The 13,459-nt window shown below is 45.2% G+C and overlaps 1 protein-coding gene across 5 annotated transcripts in view; it reads left to right on the top strand.

Moving 5' to 3' along the window:
• The window catches only part of RYR3 (ryanodine receptor 3), a 684,284-nt gene that overhangs the window by 163,471 nt on the left and 507,354 nt on the right, over positions 1–13,459 (top strand). The window lies entirely within an intron of this gene.

The following is a 13,459-nucleotide window of genomic DNA, read 5'->3' as shown; positions in this document are numbered from 1 at the left end:
GGTCTTGTTGCGGGCGCACGTCGTGCATGAGGAGACAAACCTCTCGGTATCTTTTCTGTAAGTTGGCCACCAGAAGAAACGGGAGAGGAGCTCCTGGGTCCTTCTGATACCGAGATGGCCGGCCGGTTTGGAATCGTGGTTGAGTTTAAGTACGTCAAGTCGTGCAGATTCTGGTACGTACAACTGCTGATCCCGGTACAACCAGTAGCCACCCTTGAGAGTAAGGTTTACAGCTCCAGGTGGGTAGGTGAGGAGGTGATCATTCTCATACCCTTCCTTGAGGGAACCCAGGAGTTCCCTCAAGTAGGTGGCTCCTAGGATGCTTCTGTCGGGAAGGATACCGGCCGGAGCCTCATTGATCTGAGAGGGTTCAGAGAACATCCTTGAGAGAGCATCTGCTTTGCCGTTCTTCGACCCAGGGCGATAGGAGATAACAAAATTGAATCTGGAGAAAAACAGACTCCACCTGGCCTGTCTGGCGGTGAGTCTCTTGGCACTGTGGATAAACTCTAGGTTCCGGTGGTCGGTGTATACAGAGATGGGACTGTGGGCCCCCACCAGCAAGTGTCTCCACTCGGTGAAAGCGTCCTTGATTGCCAGAAGTTCCTTATTCCCGATGTCGTAATTCCGTTCAGCGGGGGACATCTGGCAGGAGAAGAAAGCGCAAGGGTGTAGGAGCATCTTTTCCCCTGAACGTTGAGACAGAATTGCGCCCACCGCAGCGTCGGAGGCTTCCACCTCGACCGTAAATGGTAATTCAGGGTTTGGGTGGGCCAGGATCGGGGCAGAGGTGAAGAGGGACTTCAGTTTAGCAAAGGCCTCCTGTGCCTCCGGAGTCCACACAAAGGGGACAGTCTTTTTTGTTAGTTGAGTGATTGGGGCGATGATTTTCGAAAAGTTCCTGATGAACTTCCGATAAAAGTTTGCAAAATCTACAAACCTCTCGACCTCCTTTTCGTTCTTCGGGGCGGCCACTCAGTCACGGCCTGGATCTTCCGGGGATCCATACTTAAGCCCTCCGGGAAAATAATATAGCCGAGGAATTGGGTGGAAGTCTGTTCAAATTCGCATTTCTCCACTTTAATATAGAGAGACTGTTCACAGAGTTTCTGTAGCACCCTGCGGACATGCCGACGATGTTGTTCAGGGTCTTCTGAGAAGATCAAAATATCGTCCAGATATGTTACCACAAATTGGTCAAGCATGTCCCTGAGGACGTTGTTGATAAAATGTTGGAAGGTAGCAGGGGCATTGCAGAGGCCGAAAGGCATGACCAGATACTCAAAGTGACCGTAGCGGGTTCAGAAGGCGGTTTTCCACTCATCCCCCAGGCGAATTCGGACCAGGTTGTAGGCTCCTCGGAGATCGAGCTTAGTGAAGACTTTTGCCGCCCGAAGTCTCTCAAGGAGTTCAGAAATCAGGGGGAGAGGGTACCGGTTCTTCACAGTAACGTTGTTGAGCTTTCGATAATCTATGCAAGGGCGTAGAGAAGAGTCTTTTTTCTCCACGAAGAAGAAAGGGGCCCCTGCAGGAGATGTGGAAGGTCGGATAAAACCTTTTTTTAGATTTTCGTCTAAGTACTCCTTCAGGGCCTTTAGTTCCGGCTCGGAGAGGGAGTATATACTGCCGAAGGGTATTTCGGCTCCAGGTAGCAGCTCAATCGGGCAGTCATAAGGCCGATGCGGGGGCAGTTTGTCTGCATTTCTTTTGTCACAGACGTCCTGGAACTCCCGATATTGAGGGGGTAAAAGCTCCTTGGTGGATAGTCCGAATATGGTAGGTTCTTCGGGCGGAGGAGGGACGGATTCACGTAAACAGTTCTGAGAACAAAAGTCTGAGCGGAACCGTATGCAGCGGGCGTCCCAGTCCACCGAGGGGTTGTGGGTTTCCAACCAAGGGATGCCTAGGATCACCGGAAACTTAGGGGAGGTGATCAGGGAGAAGTGAATAGTTTCCTGATGATCGGGTTTGACGAGGAGTTAAAGATCAGCGGTCTGGTGCGTAACCGGCCCAGAAGAGAGCGGGGTCCCATCGACGGTTTCCAGATCGATGGGGGCTGCCCTGGTTACCAGTGGTATGTTGTTCTCATAGGCGAAGGTCAAGTCCATGAAATTTCCGCCGGCCCCAGAGTCAAGCATTGCGGAGCAGGGAAGCTGTCATTCCCCAATGGTGATAAGGATTGGAACAATGAAGTGGGACCCGGTACCTGTAGTGTCCATGGTTTCAGAGGCCAAGGGTGAAATTGTGGCTTGTTGTAATTCCCGTAATTCAGTGACAGCAATGGTTCGGCGAGTCTTATTGGGGCACCTAATAGCGAAGTGCCCTGGCTCGCCACAGTAAAGGCAGAGGCCTGCGGCCAGTCGTCTCTCCTTTTCAGCAGCCGATAGAGTCTTGCGCAGTGTGTCGACCTGCATCGGTTCGGTGGAGGGTTGGTGAGCCGGCTGAGTCATTGGAGTGAAAGGGTACGCGGGTCTGTTATCTAAGGACCAGAGTCTTTCTCTCCTTCTTTCCGCGAGTCTCCAGTCAATTCGGATGCACAGTTGGATGAAGTCATCCAGATCGTCTGGGGCGTCTACCCTGGCGAGCTCATCCTTTATAAGTTCGGAGAGTCCGCGGCGAAATTGACTTTTCTGAGCAGCGGGGTTCCAGGTGGTGTCCGTGACCCAGCGGCGGAACTCGGAGGTATACTCGGCTACAGAGCGTCTTCCCTGCTGTAGACTGTGCAGCCTAGCCTCGGCAGTCGCGCAGCGGTTAGGGTCGTCGAAGACTCGGCTCATGGCTGCGGTGAAGTTGTCTAGGTTATTTAATAAGGGACTGTGGGATTCCACATATGGGGATGCCCATGCCAGGGCCTCGTCAGTTAGAAGGTTAATGATGAACAGGATCTTCTTTCTGTCCGAGGAAAAGGAGCCCGGCTGCATCTGAAAGTAGATACGGCACTGGTTGAGGAACCCCCGAAACTGGCTCCGATCGCCATTAAACTTTGACGGGAGAGGCATGCGGGTGTCTGTGACCGCGCCGCATACATCCAGTAGTTGACGCTGCAAGTCGATAATTTACCTCTGTTGGCTCTGGATTGCGCCTTGAAGTTGAGCCATTTCCTTTTGGGCAGAGGTGCCAAACTCCTGAAGTTCGGAGACTTGTTTGCGCAGGGTGGCCATCGCGGACTCCATTTTTGGGCTGGTTATTCTGTTGCAATCCTACAGGCTCACCTGAGTCAGAGGACAGCTGGCTGGAGGTGGGAGCCCAGTGGCAAGGACCGCAGGCAGGTTGTAGTTGCAGGAATTGGGAAGAGGCGTAATCCGTTGGCAGATGGTGGGTCAGGGCAGGCGGCAGTGAGCGTGGTCAGACAATCCAGATCGGGAACGGTGGTAGCAGTTCAGTTGGTAGGGACAAGCAGAAGAGTAGTCGGGGACAATTCCGATGTCGGCAATAGTCAAGTTGGTAGCAGTAGCAACAGAGGAACAGCGGTAGATGCAGCAGGATCAAGTCCAGAAGAACAATAACCAGCAGGGATCTGGTGCAAGAGGCTGGGCTTATAAAGAGGAAGTAGTAGGTGCAAGGAATCACAGAGATTAACAAGGCAAGGCTGGAACAAGGTAGATCAAAGAGTTCAGTAGAAGGAAATGTCCAGAAGGGTTGGTAGTCTAGTGGCTAGAGCTACTGCCTGAGACATGGATGGTCACTGGTTCGAATCCTGACAACTTGCCTTGCCAGACACAACCCCTCACTGTGTCACAGTATATATATATATATATATACAGGTCCTTCTCAAAAAATTAGCATATTGTGATAAAGTTCATTATTTTCTGTAATGTACTGATAAACATTAGACTTTCATATATTTTAGATTCATTACACACCAACTGAAGTAGTTCAAGCCTTTTATTGTTTTAATATTGATGATTTTGGCATACAGCTCATGAAAACCCAAAATTCCTATCTCAAAAAATTAGCATATCATGAAAAGGTTCTCTAAACGAGCTATTAACCTAATCATCTGAATCAACTAATTAACTCTAAACACCTGCAAAAGATTCCTGAGGCTTTTAAAAACTCCCAGCCTGGTTCATTACTCAAAACCGCAATCATGGGTAAGACTGCCGACCTGACTGCTGTCCAGAAGGCCATCATTGACACCCTCAAGCAAGAGGGTAAGACACAGAAAGAAATTTCTGAACGAATAGGCTGTTCCCAGAGTGCTGTATCAAGGCACCTCAGTGGGAAGTCTGTGGGAAGGAAAAAGTGTGGCAGAAAACGCTGCACAACGAGAAGAGGTGACCGGACCCTGAGGAAGATTGTGGAGAAGGACCGATTCCAGACCTTGGGGGACTTGCGGAAGCAGTGGACTGAGTCTGGAGTAGAAACATCCAGAGCCACCGTGTACAGGCGTGTGCAGGAAATGGGCTACAGGTGCCGCATTCCCCAGGTCAAGCCACTTTTGAACCAGAAACAGCGGCAGAAGCGCCTGACCTGGGCTACAGAGAAGCAGCACTGGACTGTTGCTCAGTGGTCCAAAGTACTTTTTTCGGATGAAAGCCAAATTTTGCATGTCATTCGGAAATCAAGGTGCCAGAGTCTGGAGGAAGACTGGGGAGAGGGAAATGCCAAAATGCCTGAAGTCCAGTGTCAAGTACCCACAGTCAGTGATGGTCTGGGGTGCCATGTCAGCTGCTGGTGTTGGTCCACTGTGTTTTATCAAGGGCAGGGTCAATGCAGCTAGCTATCAGGAGATTTTGGAGCACTTTATGCTTCCATCTGCTGAAAACCTTTATGGAGATGAAGATTTCATTTTTCAGCACGACCTGGCACCTGCTCACAGTGCCAACACCACTGGTAAATGGTTTACTGACCATGGTATTACTGTGCTCAATTGACCTGCCAACTCTCCTGACCTGAACCCCATAGAGAATCTGTGGGATATTGGGAAGAGAAAGTTGAGAGACGCAAGACCCAACACTCTGGATGAGCTTAAGGCCGCTATCGAAGCATCCTGGGCCTCCATAACACCTCAGCAGTGCCACAGGCTGATTGCCTCCATGCCACGCCGCATTGAAGCAGTCATTTCTGCAAAAGGATTCCCGACCAAGTATTGAGTGCATAACTGAACATAATTATTTGAAGGTTGACTTTTTTTGTATTAAAAACACTTTTATTTTATTGGTCGGATGAAATATGCTAATTTTTTGAGATAGGAATTTTGGGTTTTCATGAGCTGTATGCCAAAATCATCAATATTAAAACAATAAAAGGCTTGAACTACTTCAGTTGGTGTGTAATGAATCTAAAATATATGAAAGTATAATGTTTATCAGTACATTTTTTGAGAATGACCTGTATGTGTATATATATATATATATATATATATATATATATATATACATTAACATGTAACTTTTTGGGCAGACACCTCAGTATGGAAAAGCGCAGTGTACTATGTTTTTGCATCCTTATTTTCCCAGATATATGTTAAACATGTCATGTGAACCCAGCCTTGGATTGAACTTGTCACCTCATTATTTTTTGACCGGCACCTACTGTGCTTCAGGGAAGCCCTTGCTCGCACTGATTACAGAAGTATCTGTGTAGAGATGTTACTATGGTAAAACATTCATACTTAATGACATTAGCATCTGTTGAATACCAACACCCACGTGTGATATCTGCATCTAAAAGGCTTTTGTGCCAATGTCTGGCCCCCGTATGACCTGATAGGAAAAAAAGCCCTCCATTCATGACCTGTATTAATCCTGGAGGGACGCCAACTGTATGTGTGAGCTGTGTCCTGTTTGGGAGTAACTGGATATGGATATGCATTCTAGTGGTTGAAGTTTTGGTTAGAATAAAAGTATGAAAACACGTTTGAGTGTTCTGGGCTCATACACATTGGAGTATCGAGAATGAGGAGTACACCTGCTGATTCAGCTCGAAACCCTTCTCTCAATCATCACATTGACAAGTATACAAGAAGCTAATACAGCGCTGCTCCGTCAAGTTCTAATTTTACATTTGGAAGGAGGGTGAAGTACTTGGTGAAGGTCACAAAGTAATGATACTGTGTCAGCCATTTGAAAAGAAATCCAGATAGCATGACAGAACTGAAAAACATATTTTCGGGCTCTGATTGTCGTAGTATAAAGCAAAAGCTGGGAGACGGGCTTAGAAACTATATAATAGAGCTGTTTCCAGAGGATTTCTTTCTGTTGCAGTCGGGATCTGGCTTTATTAAGTGTTTGCCTATTGCTCAGTTATAGCTGAGCTATGATTTCTTTTTCCCTAGGCAAAGATTCAATGTTCTGCCCCTATGTACATAAAATCTACCTATTTTTTTTATTATGTTGGTGAATGGTAAGTGCAGTCGGACTGGGGTGCCTAGGGCCCACCAGTAAAATTTATTTCGGGGCCCACCGTACGGATACATTTAAATATTATCTGCTCACAAAGCAGCAAGATGCTACCAGATGATTGAATATGGGGGTCCCTGCAGGGGGAGAGGAGGACACTGGTAACGTCCTCTACACCTAGAAATAATCTCCGCTCTGATCGGGTCTATAATAATAAACTGGGGAGTTTCTATAATAATCTATCACGTTTTTCTATATGAACACAGGCTGGTTTAGATGCTGTACATTGAATATATGTATGTAGTACAGTAAGACTACTGTGTTATGTGCCACTTGTGCAGGGGGTGGGGGACTAGGGGGCCACCCTTGTGGGCCAGTCCGAGCCTGGGTAAGTGTATACTCCCAGTTTCATTTCACATCTTGATGTAATCTGCCTACAGTATAAAGATCTTTAAAAAAAAACTTTACAATTTGTTTGCTTCATATACTTTTTATTGATCCTGAGTTTCAGCCGGTACTAATCATCCTGAACTCTTCACATCCTCCTCTATTTGCGTCTGGCTCAGTGTCTGCACAGAACGTGATTTGGGTTTTGGGAAGTGTAGTCTTAACACCAGGCATTGCACAATAATGGGATGTACAAAGTGAAAATCCTTTCAGGTTGCATTGCATTTCAAGAGCTCATCCCTGTTGTTTGGAATGGGTCTGCCAAAGCAACGTAGACTGAATTGTGAACTATAACGTTTTTGGGCAAACCCTTATTTGTCCAACAGCTTTATCTCCTGTTCCCCTTCTGCCAAGAATGCATGTGTTGTGAATGGGGATCCCGTGCCAGAAACCTCTGGAGGTGGGCTAATCTCCCCAGGAAAAGATAGACTAGGCATGTTGAAATCCAACTGCCCAATCCATCCTGTCCCCCTTTAGGCCTCTTTCACACGAGCGTGATGGTTTAGGTCCGGATGCTTTCAGGGTTCAGCGAAACTCGCACCATTTTGCAAGAAAGTTCAGTCAGTTCTATCTACAATTGCGTTCAGTTGTTCAGTTTTTTCCGTGCAAGTGCAATGCGTTTTGATGCATTTTTCACGCAAGTGATAAAAAACTGAAGGTTTACAAACAACATCTCTTAGCAACAATCAGTGAAAAAACGCATTTCATCCACACTTGCTTCCGGATGCAATGTGTTTTTCACTGAAGCCCCATTCACTTCTATGGGGCTAGGGCTGCGTGAAAAACGCAGAACTGATGAGTGAAAAAAACGCTCATGTACACAGACCCATTGAAATGAATGGGTCAGGATTCAGTGCGGGTGCAATGGGTTCACATCACACATTGTACCCACGCTGAAAATTTGCTCGTGTGAAAGGGGCCTTACAATACATTAGTAAATTGGCAAGTTCAACTGACCTTAATCAGCTGTGTATGGTGTGCACTTTTGACATGGATGTGCTGCGGATTTCACCCTCAGCATTCAACATGGTGAAATCCGTGGTGGAAATCCACGGCATAATTTTCAGTGGATTTCAGACTCGGACAACATGTCAAGTCATGTGTGGATTCCATTGTGGAAACTTACTGCATCGCATGGATGATATTTTTCGAAATCTTATCCACTTTGCTTCAACTGTACTCGCTGCAAATTTTCCTACACACAATTCCGCTGCAGAAAATCTGCATAGTTATATGCCAAGTGTGACCGTGCCCTTAATGTCGTTCTCATCATTCTCTTATTTTAGAAGCTGTACCACTGTGGTGTATTCATTGGTACATCTAGTGCATATTAAATAATTACCAATGTTATACTGTAAATATACAGCATACAGACATTTATTTACTTGTCACCGCTCTAGTCTGACTAACCACTTCCCGACATCAGATGTCGAGTCTTTAAAGATAGCGCCAACTCCAAAGCGAGCACCATAGCTAGCGGGTGCATGCTGTTTCATACAGCAGACACCTGATGAGAATGTCCATGATCAGCGCTAATACCAATCGCAGACATTTAACCCATCAGATGCCATGGTGACCACAGCATCTGAGCAGCCGGAAGAACACATTTCCTGGGTAGGAACACCTCCCCCGAGCGGAAATCAGGTAAGGCATTCCATGTACATAATGAGCCTGAGTCTGTACTAGGCTTCCAGGCTCATTACTTGTATATTACAATTTAGGCCAGCAGGTGGCAGCACTGAATTGTAATATAGAAATTTCTGTATAGGATAATGTAGAAAATTCCATTACTCTATACAAATTGCAATCTGATGAAAGTAAAAATGCTTAAATAATAAAAAAAAAAAAGAAAATCAACATCATGGGCATTGCCGCATGAACATAAAATTAAAAAAGTTATGGCTCCAGGAAGGCAGCGAGTGAAAATCAAAAATGCAGAAATTGAAATTAGCTGCGTCAGGAAGCGGTCAAATATGTGTATATCAACTTAATGGTAGCTCTGTGATCATACACATCATGCAGTAGGAGGCCTTTTGATAGCATCCTATTTGATGACCTTGAAGCACTTTATTTGTGTAATAGATATTCTACATATGACTGCACAGTTGTTGAGTGTAAAGAATAGAGTAGGAGTTTGTGAGACACGTGGGGGAGGACGACAATAAATTCTGTTTCCAACAGATATTGTGTGAGACACCTAAGAAGACAAATGGGCTCATGATGTCACAGTATCTTCACATAAAACCTGAAATTTCAAGGCAGCTAGCGCCAATATTCCACCTCACTTTTATGACACCTACAGGGATCTAGGAGCCTGAGATATGGAAACTTGATTGCAGCATCTAGACGGTGGCGAACTGCCCTTGGATCTCCCAGTGACATGTTTGGTGACATGTACTCTGTTTTGAAGGCTAAAAGCCAAGGGCAACGTCACATTGAATTTGTATAGATGGTTCATTTCTTATAAATGGAAAAAGAACTAGCTTTTTACATTATCTTCATCAAAAATGTCTTAAAATTTTGCTGCTGAGGATTCTGCAGCTTAAGTAGGAAGCGGTGATGCCGCTTCTGAAATATAGTAGATCCAACATCCCCCATGTTCAGCAGCTATGAGCTCTCTCTGCTCTACTTGTGCTCCTCTTATGGTAGGCCAGTGTTTTAGAGATACCAACAGGGAAGGTTGTACACAGCAGATCAGAGTACAACTGAAGAAATTATTTAATGCGTACTGTAAGGGATCATCTCTTTTCAGGGGGTCACACTCACAGACATCTTTGCAGACATGGGTTTAATGTCCAAACTCTTGCTTTATTTCAGACACCCACCAAAAATGAGAAGAACACACATATAATGTAACTTCATCCTTTATTAATACAAAGACATACAACACACAGTGATAAATAAACTAGCAGCAATACAGGAAAGTGCCATGACAAAAAACGGTTCCCCCAGCCACAATAGGTCAGCACATGAGTCTCAAAGGAGTGTGCAATCTATGTATGTAACAAAAGACACAAGAAATGTCAAGTATTAGTTCTAACTACACATGGTCCTCCATTATGCTACAAACATACTTACACAAGCCCATGAACTCAATACCAATAATCATTTGAGAAGGATCCCAACCCAGAGATACCTAAATAGGAGATAATACACACTACAAGCAAGAAAAGGCAATGGGAGGGCAATGAACAGTATTAACAAGTAGCACAATAAGAGAGACATATACAGACCAGGAGCTCAGGGGACACCAACCCCGACGTGCGTTTCGCCTTGCGTCCTCTTGGGGGCCTTCCATTGCCTTTTCTTGCTTGTAGTGTGCATTATCTCCTATTTAGGTATCTCTGGGTTGGGATCCTTTGCAAATGATTATTAGCATTGAGTTCATGGGCTTGTGTAAGTATGTTTGTAGCATAATGGAGGACCATGTGTACTTTCACACTCTCGTTAAAGTTTTCCGGTATTGAGTTCCGTCCTCGGGGCTCAGTACCGGAAAAAAAAACTGATCAGTTTTATCCTAATGGAGAGCATTCCGTTCAGGATGCATCAGTTTAGTCCCTCTTACGTTTTTTGGGATGGAGAAAATACCGCAACATTATGCAGTTTTCTCTCCGGCCAATAATACTGATCACTTGCTGGAATGCCGGATCAGCATTAATTTACATTGAAGTGTATTAGTGCCGAATCCGGCATTAAGTGTTCCAGCAAAACGGACCCGGCTTTCCGGTCTGCACAATTCTAAAAAATTAATCTGTTTTCCCGATGACACTGGAGAGACGGATCCGGTATTGCAATGCATTTGTGAGATGGATCCGCATCCGGATCCGTCTCACAAATGCATCAGTTTGCGTCCGGATTGCCTCCCGGAATCCTCTGCCGCAAGTGTGAAAGTACCCTTAGAACTAAGGCTACTTTCACACTTGCGGCAGTGTGATCCGGCGGGCAGTTCCGTCGTCGGAACTGGCCGCCGGATCCGCCGATCTGCCGCTGCCTGAAAGCATTTGTGAGACGGATCCGGATGCGGATCCGTCTCACAAATGCATTGCAAGGACGGATCCGTCTCTCCGCTTGTCATGCGGACCGACGGATCCGTCTTGTACATTTTTCGCATTTTTACCGATCTGCGCATGCGCATGCCGGAACGACGGATCCGGCATTCCGCTAATACATTCCTATGGGAAAAAATGCCGGATCCGGCGTTCAGGCAGGTCTTCAGTTTTTTTCGCCGGAGAAAAAACCGTAGCATGCTACGGTTTTCTCTTTTGCCTGATCAGTCAAAACGACTGAACTGAAGATATCCTGATGCAAACTGAACGGATTACTCTCCATTCAGAATGCATGGGGATATGCCTGATCAGTTCTTTTCCGGTATTGAGCCCCTGTGACGGAACTCTATGCCGGAAAAGAAAAACGCTAGTGTGAAAGTACCCTAATACTTGACATTTCTTGTGTCTTTTGTTACATACATAGATTGCACACTCCTTTGAGACACATATGAAAAAAAGGGGGTTTTATTGCAAAAAAGTTGTAAAACGTAAAAAAAAAACTATATGTATTTGGTATCACTGTAATTGTACTGACCCAGAGAATAAAGATATTATGTTATTTATACCAAAAAATTAACGCTGTAAAATTTATAACGTAAAAACGCAGTGGCAGTATTGCTGTTTTTCCAATCTCCCTCCTAGAAATAGTTAATAAAAGTTAATCAGAAAATTATCAGTACCCCAAAATGGCGCCATTAAAAACTACAACTTGTCCCGAAAAAAACAAGCCCTCAGACAGAAAAATGCGACAATGAAAAAAGGAAGAAAAACGCTTGGTCAGTAAGGCCCAAAACAGGCTGGTCACTAAGGGTTAATACAAGCCACTTACTATTATATTGTTATTTTCAATCTTGCTTCCTTTGCTGGCTGGATTGATTTTTCCATCACATTATACACTGCTCGTTTCCATGGTTACAGACCACCCTGCAATCCATCAGTGGGGGTTGTGTTTGCACAATTTAGGATAAAGCACTAGCCTATGTGCGCTCCCATGGTCCCGGCCACCAGAGAGGCTGATGCTTTTTCCTATAGTGTGAAAGCACAGCCACTACTGATGGATTGCAGGGTGGTCATAACCATGGAAACGAGCAATGTATAATGTGATGGAAAAATGAATCCAGCCAGCAAGGTAAGCAATATGGACAATCACAATACATTAGTAAGTGTCTTCTATTTACTTTCTCTACATGATAAATGCCGTTTGCTAAAGTGCCACAACCCCTTTAAGCTTCAAATATGTCTCAGACAGCAAGCAGCACTCTCCATAGTAACTTTAAAGGGGGTGTCTCACTTCAGCGAATAGCATTTATCATGTAGAGAAAGTTAATACAAGGCACTAATGTATTGTCATTATCCATATTGCCTCCTTTGCTGGCTAGATTCATTTTTCCATCCCATTATACACCGCTTGTATCGCTGCAGCACAGATATGAGGTGGTCAGGACAGGAGCTGCTGCGCATGTGTGCCTATGCAAGCCCCGCCCCATCCCAGCCACCAGAAAGGCCAGTGTTTTTTGCTACATTATGCAAGCATGGCCACCCCTGCTGGATTGCAGGGTGGTCGTAACCCCTGGAGCAGTGTATAATGTGATGGGAAAATGAATAAAGCCAGAAAGAAGGCAATATGGACAATTACAATACATTAGTGAGGGCCTGGTATTAACTTTCTGTACATGATAAATGCCATTTTCTGAATTGAGACACCCCCTTTAATGAAGTCCAGCTTTTATTTTCTGAAAACTAAAAAAAAGACACATGTGGGGTCATTTATCAAAATGGTGTAAAGTAGAACTGGCTTGTAGTTGCCCATAGCGACCAGTAAGAGTCCACCTTTCATTTTCCAAAGGAGCTGTCAAAAATGAAAGGCTTGTTTGGTTGTTATGGGCAATTAAGCCAGTTCTACTTTACACCAGTTTGATAAATGACCCCAATGGTCTCTGTATGGTTGTTGTTAGTAACAAGACCTCTTAGTACCAGAGTGGAAACTTTAAATACTACTTGTCCTGAAAAGAAAAAGCCCTCATGCAGCTTTTCAGATGGAAAATTGAACTTTAAAGGATAACTGTCACACTTGGACCCTAATTTCAATTTTCATATATGTAGTTACTAATAACATGATATTCCAGAATCAGTTACAGCCGCCACTGCCCTCACCCTGAGGCTAATCCCTTCTGCCCTCATTAGCCAGTAACAATAACCCCCCAAAAGTGTCAGTAACCAGAGCCCTCCCCCCTAAAGGGTTAATCTCCTGCAGCACAAAGGGGTCCTCTTACCACATGTTGCTTTCATGTATACACTGAGCAGACGGCAGAGGCTCTGCATTGTCCAAGTCTGCTGAGTGAGGGAGCGTCTGCCAAGCGCAGGGACAGGGAGAAGTGCACACAGCCCAGGCACTGTTATCAACTGCTGGGGAGGACCTGGCTTTCATCACTTACTTACACTCCCTGGCTGTCAGTAATCTGACCCTGCAGGCTGCGTGCTTCTGCTCCTCCGTCCTTCAACACATAGACGGACCCTGCATAGCAACCTGATTTTAAGCAGAGGTAAAAGTAGGCAGTACAGGGAACAAAAATGTGGAATTAAGGGGTAATTGAATACACAGTGAAAAGTTGAAATAGGGCC

The sequence above is a fragment of the Bufo gargarizans genome, chromosome 11 (genome assembly GCF_014858855.1).
Source record: "Bufo gargarizans isolate SCDJY-AF-19 chromosome 11, ASM1485885v1, whole genome shotgun sequence".
Classification (NCBI taxonomy): domain Eukaryota; kingdom Metazoa; phylum Chordata; class Amphibia; order Anura; family Bufonidae; genus Bufo; species Bufo gargarizans.
This window is presented reverse-complemented; position numbering and strand designations above follow the sequence as displayed.